General features: G+C 37.3%; 1 protein-coding gene and 1 pseudogene across 2 annotated transcripts in view; both read right to left on the bottom strand.

Annotated features, from left to right (window-relative positions):
* LOC307191243 (contactin-associated protein-like 2) overlaps positions 1-24,449 on the bottom strand; it is a 656,837-nt gene that overhangs the window by 306,340 nt on the left and 326,048 nt on the right. The gene's annotated exons all lie outside the window — the stretch shown is intronic.
* LOC307191790 (serine/threonine-protein kinase Sgk1-like) lies at positions 11,388-12,573 on the bottom strand (annotated as a pseudogene). Its single transcript has one exon. The product of its transcript is annotated as a serine/threonine-protein kinase Sgk1-like (transcript).

Below are 24,449 nucleotides of genomic sequence, written 5' to 3'. Positions count from 1 at the left end.
CTTTGGACAAAATTCAACAATAATTTATGATAAAAACCCTCCAGAAAGTAGGCACAAAGGAAACTTACCTCAACGTAATAAAGGCCATATATGACAGACCCACAGCCAACATCATTCTCAATGGTGAAAAACTGAAACCATTTCCACTAAGATCAGGAACAAGACAAGGTTGCCCACTCTCACCACTATTATTCAACATTGTTTTGGAAGTTTTAGCTACAGCAATCAGAGAAGAAAGAGAAATAAAAGGAATCCAAATCAGAAAAGAAGAAGTAAAGCTGTCATTGTTTGCAGATGACATGATACTATATAGAGAATCCTAAAGATGCTACCAGAAAACTGCTAGAGTTAATCAATGAATTTGGTAAAGTAGCAGGATACAAAATTAATGCACAGAAATCTCTTGCATTCTTATACACTAATGATGAAGAATCTGAAAGAGAAATTAAGGAAACACTCCCACTTACCACTGCAACAAAAAGAATAAAATACCTAGGAATAAACTTACCTAAGGAGACAAAAGACCTATATGAAGAAAAGTATAAGACACTGATGAAAGAAATTAAAGACGATACCAACAGATGGAGAGATATACCATGTTCTTGGATTGGAAGAATCAACATTGTGAAAATGACTATACTGCCCAAAGCAATCTACAGATTCAATGCAATCCCTATCAAAGTACCAGTGGCATTTTTCACAGAACTAGAACAAAAAATTTCACAATTTGTATGGAAACAAAAAAAACCCCAAATAGCCAAAGCAATCTTGAGAAAGAAAAACGGAGCTGGAGGAATCAGGATAGCTGACTTCAGACTATACTACAAAGCTACAGTCATCAAGACAGTATGTTACTGGCACAAAAACAGAAATATAGATCAATGGAACAGGATAGAAAGCCCAGAGATAAACCCACGCACATATGGTCACCTTATTTTTGATAAAGGAGGCAAGAATATACAAGGGAGAAAAGACAGCCTCTTCAATAAGTGGTGCTGGGAAAACTGGACAGCTGCATGTAAAACAATGAATTTAGAACACTCCCTAACACTATACACAAAAATAAACTCAAAATGGATTAAAGACCTAAATGTAAGGCCAGACACTATCAAACTCTTAGACGAAAACATAGGCAGAACACTCTATGACATACATCACAGCAAGATCCTTTTTGACCCACCTCCTAGAGGAATGGAAATACAAACAAAAATAAACAAATGGGACCTAGTGAAACTTAAAAGCTTTTGCACAGCAAGGGAAACCATAAACAAGATGAAAAGACAACCCGCAGAACAGGAGAAAGTGTCTGCAAATGAAGCAACTGACAAAGGACTAATCTCCAAAATTTACAAGCAGCTCATGCAGCTCAATATGAAAAAAACAAACAACCCAACCCCCAAATGGGCAGAAGACCTAAACAGACATTTTCCAAAGAAGATATACAGATTGCCAACAAACACATGAAAGGATGCTCGACATCACTAATCATTAGAGAAATGCAAATCAAAACTACAATGAGGTATCACTGCACACCAGTCAGAATGGCCATCATCAAGAAATCTACAAACAATAAATGCTGGAGAGGGTGTGGAGAAAAGCGAACCCTGTTGCACTGTTAGTGGGAATGTAAATTGATACAGCCACTATGGATAAAAGTATGGAAGTTCCTTAAAAAACTAAAAATAGAACTACCACATGACCCAGCAATCCCACTATTGGGCATATGCCCTGAGAAAACCATAATTCAAAATGAGTCATGTACCACAATGTCCATTGCAGCTCTAGTTACAATAGCCAGGACATGGAAGCAACGTAACTGTCCATCATCGAATGAATGGATAAAGAAGATGTGGCACATATATACAATGGAATATTACCAGCCATAAAAAGAAATGAAATTGAGTTATTTGTGAGGTGGATGGACCTAGAGTCTGTCATACAGAATGAAGTCAGAAAGAGAAAAACAAATACCATATGCTAACACATATATATGGAATCTAAAGAAACAAAAAAAAAATGGTTATGAAAACCTAGGGGCAGGACGGTAATAAAGACCCAGACCTACTAGAGAATGGACTTGAGGACACGGGGAGGGGGAAGGGTAAGCTGTGACAAAGTGAGAGAATTGCATGGACATACATACACTACCAAATGTAAAAAATAATCGATAGCTAGTGGGAAGCAGCTTCATAGCACAGGGAGATCAGCTCGGTGCTTTGTGACCACCTAGAGGGGTGGGAGGGAGATGCAAGAGGGAAGAGATATGGAGATATATGTATATGTATAGCTGATTCACTTTGTTATAAAGTAGAAACTAACACACTATTGTAAAGCAATTATGCTCCAATAAAGACGTTAAAAAAAAAAAAGACTATATGGCCTCCAAAGCGAAAGTATTTACTATCTGACCTTTACAGGAAAAGTTTTCCAACCTCTGGTTTAGTATAATAAATATTCTATGTATCCACGAAGAAGAAAGATTAATGATCAATTATGGTAACAGGTAACATACAAATAATGAATCCGACCTGAAGAATTGAGGGCATGTAGATGAAGAGGGTTGAGGACACTGTAGAGAAAGGAAAGCTTAGGCAAAATCACGGAGAGACTACAATGGGGATGAAATTTCCTGGAGAAGGCTGTCGCTGCACTCCACGTGTGCCCATATTTCCAGACTGACTATGATGATGAACTATCTATTTTTATCTCCAACTGTAATAATAGTTATTACACATTCTATCTTCCAAAGAGACAGCTTGCTTGTTGTTCTAGAACACCTGTCTCAACATTCTGCAGACATTAAATATAAGGAAATCAAGTTAGAATTTTTATAGTAGTAGTAGTAGTAGTAGTAGTAGAGAGAGAGAGAATGCTAGCATTTGAAATAATTTAGTATTGTATTTTCCCATACTAGGATGTCTTCCAAAACTACAGCCACACAGTTATGGCAAACATTCAGTCTCCAGTGTACTTCCATTCCAGGGAATCTTGGATGAAAACTACAGGAGCAGATGGGCCTTGAGTTTTATTTTCATACAATTTCAGTCAGTCTTCAGACTAGCTGTAAGAATTCTGTACGAATTCATGCTGGAACAGAGGAAATGATTGGCGAAGAGAGATGAAACGACTGTTGCCCTTCACCTATGAGAGTGTGGCCAAGAGAGATCTCTGTTGGCAAGCAGTATGGGCAGGAATTTGCAAGGTCAAATGACTTCAGAACAGATGTAATGGACATCAGAGTATCATTCAATTGTATCTGTGATTGAAAAATAATGTTGGAAAATTTTCATGACACATCTTTAAAAAGTATAGCACTTAAATACATGTTTTATATCACACATTTGGAAATACAAGCCGGATACCCAGAAAACAATTAAGACTAGCAAAGGACTCCAAAACCAAGCAGTGCTATCAGGACGGAAATTCTAGCAATATCTTCGATTCGTATTTAGGGAAAAAAACAAACTGGAAAAGGCATATTCTCAGGGGAATACATAACTCAATGGTCTCCTTACATCCTGTGCATTCAATTCCTAACTTTTGAAGCTAGAGCTACATTACTCTTCCTGCCTCAGGTTTTATGACCCTTCCTCTCCGTTGTCAGGGAAAATTTCAGAGGCCACACCTCTCCCTAAACGCTTCTGTTTCCAATCTATAGCCTCCTGCCTTGCTCCTTACGGCCAAAACTATCTTCAAATCCAAGCTAAACGTCTGTGCTAATTCCCTAGTAGCATCTCACTTCCTGCAGAGATGGTTTCTTTTCCCCTGACGCTCATTTCAGTGTCTGGAGTCCCGTCTCGATGCTCCAGGACTGTACCGTGCTTCCTGCTCCTGGATTTCCTGATGCTCTGTCTGCTCACCCAGGTGCCCAAACATAGCCAACTGCTGTCCTCACCAGCTGAGAATGCAACTACCAGTGTACCCACCTACTGATGACGATGCTATCCTCTGTACCATCTCCCTGACTTCCTAGACAAAGCATGCTTTTCGTTACTTTGCTTCAAAGACAGTGGAAAATCCTTTGGACAAATAAGGTGGTATTTCTTGTCTAGCCTAGTGGAGAGTTTCAGGATTTGAATGAAAAGGAGACTGAAGTCATGACTCAGGTGCTTCCTGAGTAATCACTGAGGTTAATATTGCCCCTTAAATTCTTCACAAAGTATAAGAAGCATCCGTTTCCACACTCTGACCAAGAGAAGACTTGTATGGGATCTAGTACTTCTTTATTTTAGAGACTTTATTCCCAAGATTATGATTCCTTGTGTGTGTGTGTGTTTTTTTTTAATTTTCCTCTAAATAAAGAGGAGAGAACAAGGAAGGAAGGAAGGAGGGACGACAGCACTAACAATAACTTCACAATGTTTCTTTACAGCTGTGGCAGATCCATTATTTTTACTCCCTATAAACTTGGGCCGCTGCTTACAGAAGTATTTTGTCTCGATGCACTTAGAAACATGGTGCTTTGTCTTCTTTCCTTGACACGCATTACTTGAATAGGCTCTGTATTTTTCACCTCAGGACTTGGCTAACTTTAGCATTCTATTAAAAAACCGAAACAAACTGAGCTCATTCCACATGTCATCTGTGGAAATCCCATACCCCAATTACTTCTCTCTATGGAAAGGGTGTAATCCTATCTGGAAGCCAAATGTCTTTAAATTTAATAATAATTTACAGATGTATTTTGAAATATAAGTATTGTATTATTCCTTGAATGTATGGCAAGTACAGGAAGTATAAATAAGACTTTCTCTTCCAGTATTTTTTAATAACTTTTTTCAAGTTCAGTTATCTTAACTTCACCTAGTCTAATAAATATTTTCTTGGGATAGTTGTAACTTTCAAAGGTAGTATTAGGCTGAGGTTTTCCCAATATTAGCACATGGAAGAAAGAGCATGTTCTTCACAATAAAAAAATCGAGATTTTATTCCTAAGGGCCAGAATCTGGTTGACTAGCTTCTGTCTTATCCAGAGTCTCCTCAGTTTTTCCATGACTTCAAATGTCTAGTTTTGGGTCCGTTTTTCTATGATTTTTTACATCATAGCAATAGAAAGTAAATGGTTAAAAAAAATCCGTGTTATAGGAGCATTCTAGAAAAATGTTTGCTCCTCCTTAGGGCAAAACCACCAAGGACTCCAACTCATATGCCACATATGAAGTTTATATATCTTCACTTCCATCATATTTTCCTCCCACTCTTCTGATTCATACCTTGCTTTGTGTACCTTCTCCAATTTCCCTGGCCTACTCTGTGTCACTAGAAATGAGACCCATTTTTTTCCTGATCCTATAAAATGTCATACAATACAGAGATAGAAAGGGCTCTCATAGTCCATAGAAGGAATCACTGTTACAAGTCTTCACACACACACACACACACACACACACACACACACACACACACACACTACATTTACTATAACATATATGTTTAAATAAGCAAGAACATGTACCATCTGGTCTTTAGCATACTTTGACCTATCACAGAAATTCCCATACAAATATTGCCTTCTGTTTTAAAATAAAAGTAAATATTGTTTTTGTGTATTTAATTTTATATAAGGACCTTTATTATTTATATCTGCATCTGCATAGCAGGGTTAAATTCCTGCACAGAAAACGCAAGAGTATTAGCTCCTTGGTAAAACAGATTACGTAGTTAAGTGGAGAATTAATTGTCCTTTCATACAACATATGGAAGAATGGATTTAGTTTCCTTTACCTACTCCACAAAGAACTTAGCGGTCATGAAGAGAAGTACCATTAGTTTGCCATCAAATGCTAATTTAGGGAGAAGTTAAAGATAATGAATTTAGAACTAAATCAACTGAGTGGACATACTTTACCTGGTATGCAATGAAAATCATTAAGTGAAAAAAGGAGACTTCTATCTCCCCCTTTTTCTTCTCACTGAATCTTTCCTGTTTACTAGTCAATGGAGGTGACTCTATTTACATTTTTTTGTTCATTTTCTATTCAATGGGACACAGCCCAATGTGCTACATATGCATTGCAGTAGCCATGCGTTAAATGAGGCATCTGTCCCTCTTCCATCTCAGTAGCATAAACAGTACAGACCGTTAAACCAAAATCAGCAAATAAAGAAATAGTAATAGCAATCATTTATGGAGTACCTATGTGGCAGGCAATATAGTAAATATTCCAAGAGAATTCTCTCAGTGAGTTACTTTAGTAAGCCTTTGACATAGGTATCATTACCATTTTACAGATGAGGAAGCTTGAGACCTCACAGCTAAAGAATAATAGAACCAGGACAAAAACCAAGTTGTGCCTGATTACAAGACCTATGTTTTTGAGGTCTACAATTTCAAGGTCACAGCATCTCCAGATTCACTTTGGATAAAATTTGTATATGTTGCATTGATTGGATTTATTCCTAGGTGTGCAGATCTGCTAATAATATTGAAGTGGTCAGATTTTTCTTACCACTTCCCATTTGGATCCCAGGAATTTACTTGAAGTGATACCCTATACCATGATATTGCAGCAATTTCAATATCTTCTGTCCACAGCAGACCCATACCTTTCAACTAAAAGGAAGAGACTCCTGCAGTTTTACATAGGTGTTCTCAGAGAAAACCATACAGAATCAGCCACTCAATTGATATGCCTACATCCAATGAGTACGACATTCAGCAAAGTACATCAAATTTATTCCATTTATTCATGTAATAAATATTTATTGGGTACTTATTTCCTGATTCGAACTTTATCCCTTTAAAATCCATTTTCTTCACAGTCGCCAGATGGATCTTTTAAAAATGGGGATCAGATTATTCCTGGCCATTGCTCCTGACGGCTTCCCCTTGCACTGAGTATGAAATCCCAACTCCACCAAAGCCTGCAATGGTCTGGCCCTGAGTGATCTCTGGTGTTATTTTATTTCACTCTTCTCCTCTGGGTCACTAAGCTCTTAATTTCACTCTCCTTTCTCTTTTTCAGACACAGAAAGCACACTCCCTCTCACGGCCCTTTCCCCCTTCCCTGCCTCCCAGCTAGAATTCCCTTCATCATGTCTAAAGAGGGCTGACTTCTTTCCAGGCTGCCCCCAACTCAAATACCACCATCTCTTTCTCTGGCCAGTGTCTAAATTCACCAACTCAACTTTCACCTTCATATGCCCCAAACATTACTTGCTATTCAATGGATTGCACTGTTTTATTTTGTTCACAGCACCAATCACAATCTAAAATTACCTTGACTGTTTATTTTTTAGAAATGTGTTTATTACTTGTTGACTGGGTAGTAAGGACGATGGGAACGGGGCATACGCCTGTCCTGTTGAGCCTGTATTCCCAGGGCCTAAGAACCTGGCATACAGCACGAATGCCATAAAAGGCTGTTACATCAATGGATTACTGACAATTAGAGGTAATAAATCCATCGAAATGTGAGGAAGCCACAATCGTTCCTAGTTTTGGCTGTTGAGATGTATTCGCTTTATCTGTCTAATGGACACTTTTGCATTTTTCCATTTTAAAAACTGCTTGTGCAGAGAGAGTTGACTTTATCCCATGACGTTATGTGTAGATCTTCCTGGCTGTATCCCACGTGAGAGACAGCATCTCTCTGATCTTTACCACCTTAACGTGACCTGTCATTTGAACCCCTGGATTATATTGAGGGTTCTTCTATATCATCAGTACATGCCCTTAGAACTTTTAAAATAACTTGGCTTCAGCAAATAAATTTTGTAAGAGTTGAAGTTACTGACTTTTCTGAGAGAGCTCTTTTACAGCTCTTCTTTGTTTTCAAAAGAACATAAGAATTTGGTATTTCGAATATAACACTTTCATCCTGTATCATTGACAATCTACTGTGATAAGTATTTGTTTATACTTTGATCACCCTGCTATGCGGTGATTTTTCTGGAAGGGAGGGGACTTCAATACGTTCTCAAAATATGGAAAATAGAACATACAGTAGGGATCTTCATATACTTTGAAAAATATTGAACACAATCAGTACAGTAGCATCTGATAACGAATAGATTCAATGCCATTATCTAAAAAGGTTCAGATCAACTTTCTTCCATTCTGCCTTTTTTTAGTCCAATAGCTACATTAGAAAAAATTTAAGGTAGTATAACTAGAAAATCAGTCACGTTGCAAGAATCATGGTTATAAATCAAATAGGAAATTGTCTGGTCTGCATGGTCCAAGGGCGAATTCCTCAAGACTTGTAGTTCAGATTCTGCTGGACAATTAACAGCTGCAGCATGTTTCTGACATATGGTTTAACAGATTAATCAGTTTCAAATTATCTACTGAACTGTTAATACTAGAAAAAAATAGATTTGTGAGGCTTAAAAAAAAAAAAGTTTTTGTCTCCTCTAAGTCGATCTTCTATTTTCAGAGAAATAAATCCGATCACAAAAAATATCAACTTTTACCCTTTGTGTAATATAGAACAGGTTGTGAAATTTAATTCATATTGCTTCATGAAAAAAAGGCAATGGTATTCAAAAATAGCATCAACTGGGCTTCCCTGGTGGCGCAGTGGTTGAGACTCCGCCTGACGATGCAGGGGACACGGGTTCGTGCCCCGGTCCGGGAAGATCCCACGTGCCGCGGAGCGGCTGGGCCCGTGAGCCATGGCCGCTGAGCCTGCGCGTCCGGATCCCGTGCTCCGCACTGGGAGAGGCCACAACAGTGAGAGGCCCGCGTACCGCAAAAAAAAAAAAAAAAAAAAATAGCATCAACTATTTGCCCTGGAGCCAGGCAGAGGTTTTAATCTCTAAAATAATGGTGAACAGTGCCCTTTCCTTTTTTTTTTTTTTTTAACTTAACTTCTAGTCTTGTAAGGAGGCAGAGGTACCTAGCACTTTTAATAAAGCAATCATTTGAAGAGTGTCAAGGTCAACTGCAGTATGCCTAAATGAACTTGAGGACTCTAGCTGTCAAGGGCAATCTTCCTACAGATGAGGTTATTTTGTATTGCAATTTGTTGGTTCACTGGTAAACGTCTCAGTTTTTGACCCTCTAGTTTCATTTACTGGTTAATTCAAAGACAGTATTCACAAATAAGATGCAATGTACTTATTGACAACCAAGTCTATTTCCTAGTCTACTTAACCCACTTCCACTTTTAAATAATTAACTGAAGAGCTATAGATAAACATCCTCTGGTGTTCCTGACTCAAGTCACGTCAGATTTGATCATGCACTTGATTGGTACAAAGTGGACAGTGGACCATTAGACAGTCAATAAAGTGAAGCTGTTGAAGAATGTTTAATTAATAGACAAATATTTACAGTATGTTAAGATAAAGAAAAATGGGCCATGAAACAGTGCTTATGCTATACTCCCTATTTTATCAAGTTTATATTTATAGACCAGAAAATGGCTGAAAGAATATGTAAACCAAAATGTTAACCATAATGTCACATTTATGATGATAATTGCGACTTTTATTTTCCTGTTTCCTACTTTTTTTGAAATGTTCTTCAAATAACATGTATTGATTTTATAATAAGATATGAAAAATAACTAGTATTAAGGATAACTGCTCAGTGATTATGAATTTAAGATGACATGCATTCATTTATTCATTCAACAATTATTTATAAAGTGCCCACAGTAGGTATGCAGCCGGGAACAACACAGAGTTTTCTATTATAATAACACATTTAAAAAATACACAGTGTATCAGATGGTGATAATTACTATGGGGGAAAATAGAGCAGGGAAGGAACTTGAGGGTACCTACTGGGGGTTGGTTGGGGGTGAGTGAATGTCCTTTCAATGAGGCATCTGAGAAGCCCTCATTGAGAAGATCATTTTGGGGCACAGATTTCATGGAAAAGAGGAACAAGCCATCAGGTTTCCTAATATCTGTGGAATGGTGGTTTCAGGGCGAGAAATAAAAGTAAGAAAGACCAGGAGCAGGATGGACACGAAGGCCAGTGTGGAAGGAGCAGAAGTGTGGGGTAAACGAAAAGGAAACAGACCAGACAGACGATGGGGAGTGAGGGACAGGCTGGGCTTGTAGGTCCTTGGAGGGGATTGGAAGGAGTTGGGCTTTAGCAACCTTCAAAGGTCTTAAGTCCTTAGAGCAGAAAATGTGATATTTTACCAAATTTAATATAAAGGAAGTGAAAGTTTAATGTAAATAGTTTAATGTATTATTTTTAACATCTTTAATGGAGTATAATTGCTTTACAATGGTGTGTTAGTTTCTGCTGTATAACAATGTGAATCAGATATACATATACATATATCCCCATATCTCCTCCCTCTGTGCCTCCCTCCCTCCCACCCTTCCTATCCCACTCCTCTAGGTGGTCACAAAGCACCCAGCTGATTTCCCTGTGCTATGCGGCTGCTTCCCACTAGCTATCTATTTTACATTTGGTAGTGTATATAAATCCTAATGTATTTTTTTTCTGCAAATATTTTTCAAGATTTTATTGCAAACCAAAGTTGGTTTATCACACACACAAAAAGGTGTGTGGTAGGGAGGGGGGAAAGAATTGTACATTATTATAACCATGTTAATTACAGTACATTAAAATGGTGGTTTACATTACAAATAAGCCTGTAAGTTTAAATATACTAGTGTTATAACCCAATGTACAGACTTTCTTTATACAATACATATAATTATCAGGAATGCAAAAAAGAAACAAAAAAACAAAAACATAAATAATGCCCATTTTACACGTGATATTTTAAACAATGAAAACACCAGGCTCTGACTGACAAGTGGGGCATTGGTCCATAAAAACCTTTTCTAAAAATGGAACTATTTGTAGTAGCAATGCTTCTTTAAGCATCTGGATACAAGTCACTGCAAGACCATTTTCGATAAATTTTAGTAATTAACTTTATCTTACAAAAAAAAAGCCTACACATAAATTTATCTTCCAAATATGGAAGAAACACACAATGTCCCACGTTGTAGTGTCCTGCAAGTGTCACATTGATGCTTATAACTGAGTCCTTCTGTGAGCAAGCATGCCACACTCATACGGTCGATCACACAGAAAGTCCACAAGGAAAAACAGAACGGAAACACTGGGCAACAGGAAGAACTTTGGAGCTAACACGATCTCATCAGAAAAGGCACGTTTCATAAGATTCGTTATCACGGCCCGGACAGACCTTCAGAAGCTCCTTCTCCGAACAGCGTCCTCCTTCGAATGAGACCACTGCATCTGCCTGGGGCGGCCCTCTACTGCTCATTTCAGAGATAGCACCACATTGGAAGGAAGAATAAGGAAAACCTCCCGAGCTCACTGAGGAGGATGTGCTCTTCGAAAAGCTTCCAGCAAACAGTGTGCAATAAGATTGCCAAGATGTGCAAGCTTCCAGGGATGCGCAAATTCTCTTTTAAGATGTCCTGTCAGCTGGCAGCTCTGCCAAAAGGCTAACTAAAACATTTAAAAAACGCCCGTAAAATGCTTCACAGCCAACCCTAAGACCATTCAGAGGAAAGAGTCCACGGGAGGTGCGTAGGAAAAGCCCAGGAAGGCCTCGGCCGCTTCCTTGACGCTAGCTGGGAGGAGGATACTGTCGGGCGACCGACCGATGGAGTTGGGGACCGGCTCTTCGGTAAACTCGGGATCAAAGTGCCACAGGTCGCCGGGTCCACTCACATTTGGGTTAAAAGGGGGAGTAATCTTCTTATTAATGAGATCATCCCAGTTAATTAGGGAGAAGAAGACGTGATTATTAATCTCCATAAAGTCAACCTTGGCACCAAGTCTCTTTGTCCTGTCCTTCTGCGGGAGGCCCTCCAGGACGTGTCTTGCAGAATTTGTAATATTTGGCTTCAACTGGAGGGGTTTGTTCAGCATGTTGTCGTACATCTCAGCTGTGTTTCGGCTATAAAATGGAGGCAGGCCATACAGCATCTCATATAAGACGGCCCCCAGACACCACCAGTCCACGGTCCTATCATAAGGCTGCTTATGAAGCAGGTGCAAGGTACTCGGGTGTGCCGCAGAAGGTGGACGTCGTGCCATTGTGTTCAGCGTTCTCCTTGCAGAGTCCAAAGTCAGTAAGGACAGTGTGTCCCTGGGAACCCAGCAAAATATTCTCTGGCTTTAAGTCTCTATAAACGATGTTCACAGAGTGCAGGTAACCCAAGGCACTGGCTATTTCAGCAGCATAGCACCGAGCCTGTGGTTCCAGGAAGCATCGCTCCCTCTGGAGACGGTAGAACAACTCTCCACCGTTCATGTAGTCTAGGACAAAGTACAGCTTGTCTGGAAAGAGAAGTGGAGGCCCACCAGGAAAGGGTGTTTCACGTTCTTCAGGAGAACATTCCACTCTGACATAATACGCTTTTCCTCCTTCTTTTTCGGGACCGCTTTCCTGGTGGAGGAGAAAGGCTGGCATTCATGAGCTCAGGCTCCTGAGGTTGGGAGATTTTCAAAATGGACTGAACTTCAGGGTGTTTGCATGCATAGGAGTTACTGGCGATCTTCTGAATAAAGTTGTTCAGGCCCATCCTTCTCTGTTTCATGAAAGCGATGAGAATTGCTACCATGCCCCTCATCCTGGAGTAAGTCAGGGTGTCCCCAGCAGCCTTGGTTTTCACCGTCATCACCACAGAGATGGAGCACGCGGAGGCGTCAGACACGGGAGACCGGCTCAGCCAACGCTCTGTGTTTTTTATAAGACCGATTTTTACAGCAGTTTTATGTTTACAACGAAACTGTGAGGGCGGTACAGAGATTTCCCATACACCCGCATTCCAACGCAATTATCAACATCACTCACAAGAATGTTACATTTGTTACCAATGATGAACCTACATCGACACATTATAAGCTCCCCAAATCCATAGCTTATTTTAGGATTCACTCTTCATGTCATACATTTAATGGGGGCTTGAACAAATGATGATGATATCCATGCATCATTGTAGTGTCACAGAAGAATTTCACTGCGCTAAAAATACCCTTTGCTACACCTATTCATCCCCCCCAAACTCCGATTTTATTTTACTGTCTCTATCGTTTTGCCTTTTCCAGAATGTCATATAGTTGGAATCACAGGGCATGTGGCTTCTTTCACTTGGTGGTATGTGTTTAACTCTCCTCCATGTCTTTTCATGGTTTAATAGCTCATTTCTTTTTAGTGCTAAAGAATATTTCATTGTCTGGATATATCACAGTTTCTTTATCCATTTACCTACTGATGGCTATCTTGATTGTTTACAAGTTTTAGCAATAGGAAAAAGCTGCAATAAACATCCAGGTTTTTGTCAGGGGTAAGGACAGTTTGATGTTTTAATATTTAACGAAAACATGGGAGGATAAGAAAAAATTCATTAGATAGAAAATGAAAGACAAGAACATTCCAGGCAATGGAATCAGTATCACAAAAAGGCATAAGTACAGGAATGCCTACTGTCTTTAAGGAGGAATGAGACACAAGCTAACAGAATCTTAAACAAAACAAAATAAAACAAAACTAACAAAAAACCTCAACAACTTATTGCAGCTGCCTGACATGCTCTTTTCCCAATTTTCTCTTGGATAACTTATCACATCTTAAATGACAGGAGAAGAGACCTTCTCCAACTCTGCCATACGTTAAGCTACATTTAGTCTATCTCCTTTCTTTCTCAGAGGACCTACTCCCTTTCCTTTGTAGCAACTATGATGAATAGGACTCATGTACTCATCTGCGCATTTCCTTTTTTAACGATGACTCCACCGTGAGCCGTTCATCCTCGCGGATGAAGTTCTCGATAGTTTGCTTCACTTCTCTGTTCCCAGCACATGGCACAGTGACTGGTGTCCAGAATGAATGAACAGCAGATGGTACAGAGGGTAGCAGTCATTGAATTCATAGAGGGTTTGATCAGGATAAGGATGCTAAGGCCAAATTGTGTAGAAAAATCTCATTTGTTCATTCCTGTTTTGCTTGTTCTCAATTATTCTCTCAACAAATGTTTATTAGGTGCCTATTATGTTTAAATCTAGGTATCTTTTTTTTTTTTTTTTTTAATTGTGGTACGCGGGCCTCTCACTGCTGTGGCCTCTCCGGTTGCGGAGCACAGGCTCCGGACTCGCAGGCTCAGCAGCCATGGCTCACGGGCCCAGCCGCTCCGTGGCATGTGGGATCTTCCCGGACCGGGGCACGAACCCGTGTCCCCTGCATCGGCAGGCGGACTCTCAACCACTGTGCCACCAGGGAAGCCCTAAATCTAGGTATCTTTTATCCAAGACTTCACAGGCTAGTGAATTCCACGCTATAAATGTGGGTTATATTCTGTGGGCCTTGAGAAAGCACTTAAATGTTTTGCTTAATAGGGTAGTGATATGATCCAATCATATCTATATTTTAAAAGAAAGAACACTTTGGCAGCGGGGTGAAGGAGACTTGGAGGTATGTTCTGGAAACAATCAGAATATTACATTGTAAATTAGAAGTTGCACGAAGGTGAACAGAAGCCAGTGGCAGTGGGCTTATATGAGGGGTAAGATGCAAAAGATATTTTGGAAGGTGACTGAAGTTGGTTTTACAGGATGTGTGAAGTAATAGAGAAAAGAGAGGCAAACATTACTGAGATTTCTTATGTGCGTGACAGTAGTGTGAGTCTTTCACCAAGGAAAGACTATAAAATATGCTATTGGATTCATTTGCCTGAATTGTTTATTAAAACAAGAAGTTGAGTCATTTAAGAGCATATGCTGAGATTATATCTTTACTTTAGTTAAAAGTTAGGCTATTAACTAAAATAATAGGTTCTGTAATTCATTTGTTGAAACAATAAAGTTTACTTAACTAGGAAACAGAAAGCCAAGAATACAGCACCTATAAAACCTCCCTAAGACCCTTCAGATTCTCACTGGCCTTCTTTAAGACAAAACTATCCAGTGCTTCGCTTTACATCTACATATTAAATTGCAAAACTTTGTCTCCTTCACCAAAATACTTTGCTGTTGAAGAAGATTTCTCCAGCAAGTACAGTTCCCTTATTTGGTGTTCTGCTAACTTGGTACCTTTCTTCATAATGGTAAACAGTTGTGCACTAATGCCTGTCCATTCCAACTTCTGATGGACTTTTCTCTCACCTTTTTTTCTTCTTATGACATTTTTTTAAATCTTGTCCTTTCTAATGTCTTTGGCTTTAAGCACATGCAAATTTCCCTAGTTGAGGAAGAAATCCTTTTAATGTCACTGCTGACTCTTCCTCTCAGAACCAGGGCCCTTGTATAAGAGTTCTGTATGCCACCACTAAGTAAATGTCCTGGGAACTTGGGACAAATCTAAAAGGAAAAACATGCTGTATTGATATCCAGGAATGTATTCTATTCCAAAGAAAGTCACTTGCCTCGATATATATTTTTTGACAATGTTTAAATTCTAAACAAAACTGTTTTTTCAGAAGGCTTCTATAAAAGGCAAAACCCATACCAAATGAAAAGAAAACGGAAACAAAATAATTATTTTCAAATACACACATGTAGATGGAACGGAAGTCAGAAAAGGAGACTGACTGGATCATTTCTGCCACCATTCCCAGCCATGAATGGCAATGGATGGTGCTATTTCACTAGGAGTGCCACCAGTAGGAGGTTTTTGAGACAAGCAGACAGGGTCTGAAGCATGACTCTGGTCTTACATAGGCAAGGACAGGCTGAAGTCAAGCCCAGAAAATTCAGATCAAGAAGGAAAAATCAAAAAGATTGCCAGCTATAGGCAAATAAGGACCAGAATCCAGCTACGCTGCTGAGACCCAGTCCTGGGAGAAGCTCTTCCATCTCTGTGGTTCTTTACACAAACTGCTGGGCATGAGAAAAGAAGCCCTACAACCTCAGGAATTTTTAATAGTTAAAAGGAAATCTTACACTTTCCACAGGGAGGAAGAAAGAGAAACCACAGGCAAGCAAAGGCCCAGAAATGAGACTAATTAGAGGTTCCAAAATTAAGTTTGATTAATATGCCAAGTGCATTTGGGGAAATGGTAAAGAACAGGGATTGAAAGTAAGTAATGTACTGAACCTTGAAAACTAAGCAGATAATTTTCAATCTGCTGCGGAAGGGAATTGGGAACAATCGAAGGTTTCTAAATAGAGAAATTACAGAGTAAAAGTACAGGGAAAATTACCAAAAAATAAACACTGCTTGGTTTTTAAGCTTTTTTTAGAGAGGGAAGTTCCCAGAGAATGAATTCCAGATGAAAAAAAAAATGCATCTTGAGAAAACAATGCAATCAGAAATAAACAGGAAATGGAGACAACCCAATTCACAGAATTCTGTAAAGTTCACGCAGCTACTGAGAGATGACGAAAGTTGCTGATTTTACATTTTGAAATAAGACGCAGAGCCATCGTAGTGAAAAAATCAACGAGACATATATATTCATGACCATCACAAGGGAGAGATGGCCGCAGTCTCATGGAAACCATCACACTGTTTTCCCAACACACCTACATTTTTACACAAGTCGGCCTCCAAACCTGAATTCAGAAAAACTGAGTTCTAATTTCTATTCAACCTCCAACTATCTTGAGCAAATCCCATATTCACAGTGAATCTCAGTTTCTCCATCTACAAAGAAGGAGTATGGGACATAAAATCCTCAGGGTCCCATTCATGGTTGACATTCCCGGATTCTCTAATGTCATAAAATGCTCATGAGAGTACCAAATTTTAAAAAGCTACCCTGTTCCTTACTCTCCAAAAGGTGCTTGCTTAATCATTTCTTGTTTACACAAAGGAAGTCAAAGTATTTCAAGAAAATTACAATATAGATCTCTTAATGCTGGCATGAATTGATAGCAAAGCACTGAAAGAAAATTCTTTTGCCCCGTATTTCTCTCTCTGCGCTGGAAGCACGTATTGTGATCTAAATGAGCCATTGTAAGTAATGGATAATGACACTGCATTCCTTTGTCAATAAAGCCTGAGATATGCCTCCAACTCTGCTCATTTGAACATCCCCAGATTTTCAAGACTTGACATTCATTTCCTCCTGCTTTCCTAGCCCAAGTGGCTGGCCTTGTTTTATCATCACAGTTGAAAGGAATTTTGCTTTATGATGACTTTATTCAATCACACTCTAAAATGGAAAGTAGATGAACGGCGGAGTGGATTAGAAATAACCAGAAGTCAGAACCTGGATCTATATTTAGGGAGCAGTCCTGTAAAATTAATATTTTTGATAGTACTAAACATGTGTTTTATAAAGATTATTTAAAATCGTCATAGAAACAAATATATATATTACACAAAAGTTTAGTGCTATTTTAAAATACTTCTATATTCATTATTATAATATTCCTTATATTGTAGCTCTATAATTTCAAATAGGCTAAGGATAGGGAAAGATGGAGACTAAAAGCACAGGCTGGGGATTTAGAGTAAGGATGCCTAGAACTGCATCCTGGTTTACCTCTCAATATTATGTGCTCCTGGCTGCATCTCTTAATGTCTTAGAGCATCACTTTTAGCTTAGGTAAGATAGTAGTTAAATCAAAATTAATAAAGTTAAGCATCAGTAGGCAGCCTACATTTACAGATGAAGTTTGGGAGGGGGGAGTGATGCAGATAATAAACATCTCTTGCTGGATGGGATTTTAGAGCTCAGAAAAGGACAGAACATGAACAGATACCTACCATACAGTATTCAGTGCTGTAATAGAGATATAAATGTCCCAAGAAAGTGACACGGGTGTATAGGGGTAGAATAACTAATTTTGTCTGGAAGATAACATCACCAAGCATATCACTATATTAGTGGAGAGTTCCACAAAATTATAGAAAAGAAAATGCTTTTTAAACTTTAAACTCACATAGGAATATTAGTTTCTTTCACTTATATAATTGAATAAACAACACTGGAGTTGACTATTTGATATTTTTCATATTTCTCATGATGAATTTATCTTAATTAAAACATGAGACATTATTAGGTATATAAAGATATACAATTAGTTTGTGTAGGTAGTTGAAAATATTTCATTATCTCTTGTCTGCCTTTGTGTAAACAATGGAGTAGACCACAATATTCCTTTCACCTATTTTTTTCCATAGAAAATCCACTTAGACTCTAGAATTTCAAATTGATGTTTAATTTGGAAAAAAAAATGCATGTCAACTAGAGACATCTAGAGAATTCCTTCAGCTAGCTGCCCACTTTCTATTCATACTCATAATCATTTTTAAATCTTTACTAAGTATATTCTCTTTAAAGAAATCCACCATCATATGGCAAATAAACCTGTGTTATGAAACCAAGGCAGCCTGTCTGAATTGGAGACCCCACGGGACAAGAATTCCTTCTGTAATAACTGCAGGAATATCTATAACAGAGTCTCCTATAAATAGCACTGTATTATCTGAATGCTTCAATAAATCAGTTTCCAGATGCACTCTGCACAGTTACATTTCCATGATACGTTTTCTGACTACGTCACAAGTTAACCTAAAAAGATTCGAATTTTGTGTTTGCTGTTAGTTCATCACTTGACATTCCATATTTCTTATTGTTCAGAACAAAAGAATATGCACGTTTATACATTTTTCTAAGTTCCACTCATTGGTGTGTGTTATTTGAAACATCATATGAAAATGCACTTGCAAGTTACCCTGGAGGTGACACAGCAATTTACAAAGAGAAGTATGAACATCGTGCATTCATGGCAGAGCAATGTTCCCTTTTTGATTTGAGTTTTCTAATATCTACAAATGCCACTGTACACCAGTAACAATTCATTTTTTTGGTACCACCATTGGTCATGTGGAAAATATTTTTCCTGGATTTAAAAGAGCACATATATTCAAGCATGCATTTACAGTCTGTCCTTGTTCAGGATATAATTTCATGTAGATTGCAGACATTCTCTACTGTGTCTGATTCATCTCTGAATTTTCATGCCTAGCAAAGTCCCCAACACAACACCAATGCTAGACACATGTCTGTTGGATGACTAAACATGTCTGTTTATTCCTATCTCTTAGGATGGGAAGTTTGTGGGGTTTACAGGCACAAACTCCAGTTACATCTCCAACTAGCACAAACCCTAGAACTGCTGAGTCCAATCCCATTGCAGGAGAATGCCCCCCCAAAATACTCCAGGAGATTGTATTCTGGGTGTTTTTTCCTTCTATAAATTGGGTTATATAATCCAGATATAATGGAGGAAAGACTATCTTTGTGAAATTTGAAGTAGTTTTCTGCTGGAGTAGAAGCAAATTTAATGTGAGCTGCAGCATCTTTTGCTGTTGTTTTTGAGAATAATCCTTTACTTTGAGATGATTAGAATACATTTTGAGGGAGAAAAAGGAAAATAATTTTGAGAATATGATGTGTGGTTTCCCGAAAATTGCACTTCTTAGAAACAGATCACCTAAAAAGTATTTTCCATCCAAAACTACAGAAGCAGAATAAATAGCATCTCTTTCCTAACCCCTGCCTACATCTGTTACACATTTTACCCAAGAATTCTAAAAAAGACCTGCAGAAATATTGCTTGGCTCTATGACACAGCAATAGAACTAGTACATGGAGATAATTTGGTCAAGGTCAGCATAACTATTGTGGTCAGGGAGATTCAGTAAAAAAGAAAAAAACAAAAAACAACGAACAACCTGCATCATTTAATTTTCTTTCTCAGATAAAAGCCATGATAGGGTGTGTGCAAGACAAATGGTAGTCAGCTGATGTGCATTTTTATTCCTATTTCCAAGGACAGCAAAAATTGCAATGAAGGATAAATCAAAAGGTATTATTTAATGGACATCCTATTTTCTCCTGGAAGGGGAAACATGTTTTAACCTTACTTGGCTCCTTTTATTGTTTATTGCAGGCTTAACTCTCCATGTTAACACATCTGTTTGTCCCAGGGTTTTATCCATTTTCCTTAAGAATTTGATTCCTACTAAAATAAAATGTTTCTAGGAGAAATACCATTGGAAGGTGCTATCAGGTTCTGAGAAAGAAGGCTTTGAATACAAGCTTTCATGGGTGGTTGGGATGAAAGAAACAAAAGAAAAACATGAAACTATGAGATATGAAACTGCAGGGACAATAAAATTTAGGTCTTGGCTGGAAGCAGGGGAGCCTGTTACTACACCACCAGTTTGTCTTGGACTAGATCCGCCTGTAAATAATTTATCTATGTGTCCACAGAAAAATCAGGAATAAATGTAGTCACAGCTGACATTTTCTCACATAACAACCTAAAAATAAATTATTAAGCTTATATATTTTAAAAAGATTTTGTAGACTGAATTTTCATAAAGATTCCAAACATCTGGATCTCCATGGAATTTCACCCTATATCTTACTCACCCTTTCCACCACCGCTTAGTATTATAGATAAGTCTAAAAGCAACACCAGATGGTAGAGTGATGGCTGAGAAAGGAGAGCTGGCAAATATATGTGCGTAAGATGGAAACTTTCAATGATAAACATGGGTGAAACTGGTTTGAGTATCAAGACAATATTTGCCAAGATCATATAAAAAGAAATCAATTTCTGCTTGTATATTCTCTAAGGAATCTATGTTGCTTTAATAATGTACAAGAGATGAAATTCAACATGATTTCTATGTACTTTGACTTTTCTTTTTTGGTCTCAATTTTATATAATTGAGTCTAGAATGTTGAAAGCCATTCCTACAGTATTTTAAATTACATGGAATTAAAAAAAATATACCATAACATGAAAGAGCAATAACATGTTTTAAAATGAATGGTACCACAGATGATACATAAGGAGACTTCCTCTGGTCTATTTTTTTATTCCTGAATTCTGATTTGACTTAAAAAAATGTACCAATATGTGCACTGGAAAATTGTAGAAAGATACTAGACATAATTAGAAACTTTCATAATTTCTTTTTTGAGAATATATTTTATTTTAATCACATAAGCACACACACGTGTGTATCTGTAGATATAGATATGTACATATAAAGCATACATATGTGTATATATGTATCTATAAATAGCACGTACTTGTAAATGTATATATTCTAGATAGGTAGGTATTGAGTAGAGAGGGAAAGAAATCTCTCACAATACCTGATATATCACATGCCCTCACTACATATTATCTTTAGCAGGAGAACATCTTAAAAATTAAAGGAGATTCAACAGCTTTAAAACAAACTACAGGTGATTTGTAGTCAAATGGCTGAACTGTAGGCTTGCTAGGCATAAAGTATAAAGACCACAAGCAGAGGTCGATCTATTAATATTTAAGAAGCAGCTGAGTCACAAACTGTTTATATCTTAGAAATTGTCTAGTTCACCTCCCGCCTATTTCTATTCAGAAATTTGCCAATCTTCTTAATAGATAGCCATTTAACCTCCGTTTAATCAAAAAGTTTACTCTTTTACATGAGCCATTGTCAAACAGTTCCATTAAAAATGTTTCCATTGTATTCTAAATGTTTTAATTATATCGAGTTAAAATCCTTAGCAAATTTTGCAGTCTAAACTGGTGACAGGTGTCACAGGATATAAAAAATCACACCTTGGTATAATCATAATAATTGAACTTTCACCTTTTATATCATCATCCTTTTATTGCCTTTTTGTTTAGTAAGAGGAACTACGGTTTGAGGTGAACAAAATTGGGTTTGAAATCCCAGCAATTATACCTAAAAGCTGTATAGACTTGAACAAGCAACTTTTCTCTCTGGGTTTCAATAATCTCACATCTGAAATCAGAATGGTAATTTATATGGTTAAGAAAAATAGAAAAAGAAAAAGGAAGAAAACAGAAGGAAAGAAATAAAACAGAATAGAATTCTGCTTTATTTACAGAACAGAAGCAGAGTCACAGATGTAGAAAACAAACTTATGGTTACTAGCGGGTGAGGGCGGGGAGGGATAAATCAGGAGATTGGGATTGACATATACACACTACTATATATAAAATAGATAACTAATAAGAACCTGCTGTATAGCACAGGCAACTCTACTCATTACTCTGTAATGGCCTATATGGAAAAATAATCTTAAAAAAAGAGTGGATATATGTATATGTATAACTGACTAACACAACATTGTAAATCAACTATACTCCAATAAAATAAAATTTTATTAAAAAAGAATAAAAGAAAAAAAGAAGAAATAAAACATCTATGTTTTTTGTATGTTGTGTTATTTCAGCTCGATCGCAGGCAGTTTCACCCACTGTGTCATTTAATGCTCATTTATATTGGATAGATATTATCAAATATATATTTAAATTTGAAAAACTACACAGTTCCATCAAATTTAAATCAAAATCCCTATATTTATAAAGCTAGAAAACAGTTCATATTTATTTTAAACCATTATGTAAGAACTTTCCAGGGCAACTTTCTAAGAATCTACATTCATGGGAATCACTTTGTAGTGCTGACCTCATATAGCTCACTTAAAAAAAAAAAAAAAAAAAGGAAGAAAAATTCCCCCAACTTATATTAACACAAATTTCAATGATTATTTTGCTCTTTGCTTTTCATTTCTGTTTTAAAATATAAACCAAGTCTTTAAAGAATGTTAATATTACTTTTGCAATGCACTCGGAAAACTTTCATGGTGGTAAAGAGTGATATGCAGTTTGCATTATTAAAAAAAGACAAAAATACTTCCAATGAGCGTAGGATTTCCCCCCCAAAGAATAAAAACAATTATTCACGGAAAAGACAATGACAATCAACTTATTTCAAATCCTATCTCAAAAGGATAAATACACATAGAGATCAAATATAAGGAAACTACTACTGGTCCAAGTAGGAAGACTAAATTCTAGCCAATATCCCTTCTGAGGCTCACTTTTTTCCTCTGAAAAGTGATGATCAAACTCTCTTCCTTGTGTTTCTTGCAAGTATGTCAGACTTCAAATCAGATAATATGGGTGAAAGTTCAGTGAAAGCTATAAAAATCTATTCAGGTACAGAGGACTATTATTCGACAGCCATGCAGATAAAACAGCCACATATATATGCCATTTCAAAAGTTTTAACACCTTTAAAATGTAAGTAATGAGCACATTAGGTGCCATGCCAGGGGCCAAGGCTACACAGATGGATCAACCATGCTCCCTAAGCATTCAGAACCTCTATATCAGGAGCTTCAGACATATTCATACTGTTTGATTCAATAAATCCATTTCTGGGGATTATTTTCTACAGAAATAAAATCCTAAATATGGGGAAAGAGATCGTATCAAAAGGCTTTTGTTGCATGGTTATTTATAATAGCAAAAATATTTGAAATGGTACAATTATCAACTACAAGCATATAGCTAAATTACATAATTTCATTTTCTTAATGAAATATTAGAGCCATTAAAATTATAAAGAATATGACTGGAAAGTCCGTTGATCTAACGGTCAGTTGAAATAGCCAGGATAGAAGATTGTGAGTTAACTATAATTACCAGTGGGTAAAATTTTATAAAATAAATACTGTCATAGGGGAAAAGTAATGAAAAGACATATACGAAGTTATTAATTATTGTTAACTTTGGTTGGTAATATTACATGCAAAAATTCAAAAGGGGAGCCTCATTTCTATATTTTGCAATTTTCTGATGGATCTACTATACTTATAATGGCTTTTATTATATATCTTTATATAATATACTTATTAATGGCTTTTTATTACAGAGATAATCATGTGATACAAAGGAGTGAGCTCAGTAATAGATTATATTACTGCTGAATACATGTAAAACTCAGATATTTCTAATTTGCTTCTGATCATGTTTGCCATAAAAATCATTAGAAAAAATAATATACATCAAAAATTTCCCAACAGGGCTTCCCTGGTGGCACAGTGGTTGAGAGTCCGCCTGCCGATGCTGGGGACACGGGTTCGTGCCCCAGTCCGGGAGGATCCCACATGCAGCGGAGCAGCTGGGCCCGTGAGCCATGGCCGCTGAGCCTGCGTGTCCGGAGCCTGTGCTCTGCTAAGGGAGAGGCCACAACAGTGAGAGGCCGGCGTACCGCAAAAAAAAAAAAAAAAAAAAAAATTCCCAACAACTTCATTTAAAATATATAGATCATGCTTTAATTAATAGCTCTCTGGGCTAGTAAATTAAAAAAAAAACACACAAAAAAACCACACTTTTCTTATTTCTACTCATTATGTCCCCAACATTAATTTCAACTATCCTAATTTCTCTTGAAAAGTTAACTTTTATGACCAGTGCATTTTGTCAAGATCAAAATCTAAATGCATGAAGAATTAACCTTGTACAATAATGAATTAACAAGATCTGAAAAAGATAAAATGAATCACTAAATGATTATCATTACTAAAATGTTCCACTCTGTTCTCTTATGGGGAATGATGGAACACTCTTTTATTGAACCCCATTATCCTAATGAGAAGATATTCTACACTTGATCATAGCCAAAAGGCTGGAGAAGATATTGTAATGACTTACTGCCAGTGCTTAATGAAGAGATTTCTTAATTACTGAAACCACATCTGTTTGATTAACGAGTCCCTTCCAA

This window comes from Stenella coeruleoalba (assembly GCF_951394435.1).
Source record: "Stenella coeruleoalba genome assembly, chromosome: 9".
Taxonomy (NCBI): domain Eukaryota; kingdom Metazoa; phylum Chordata; class Mammalia; order Artiodactyla; family Delphinidae; genus Stenella; species Stenella coeruleoalba.
Note: the sequence above shows the minus strand (reverse complement) of the source record. Positions and strands in the feature narration are given on the sequence as shown.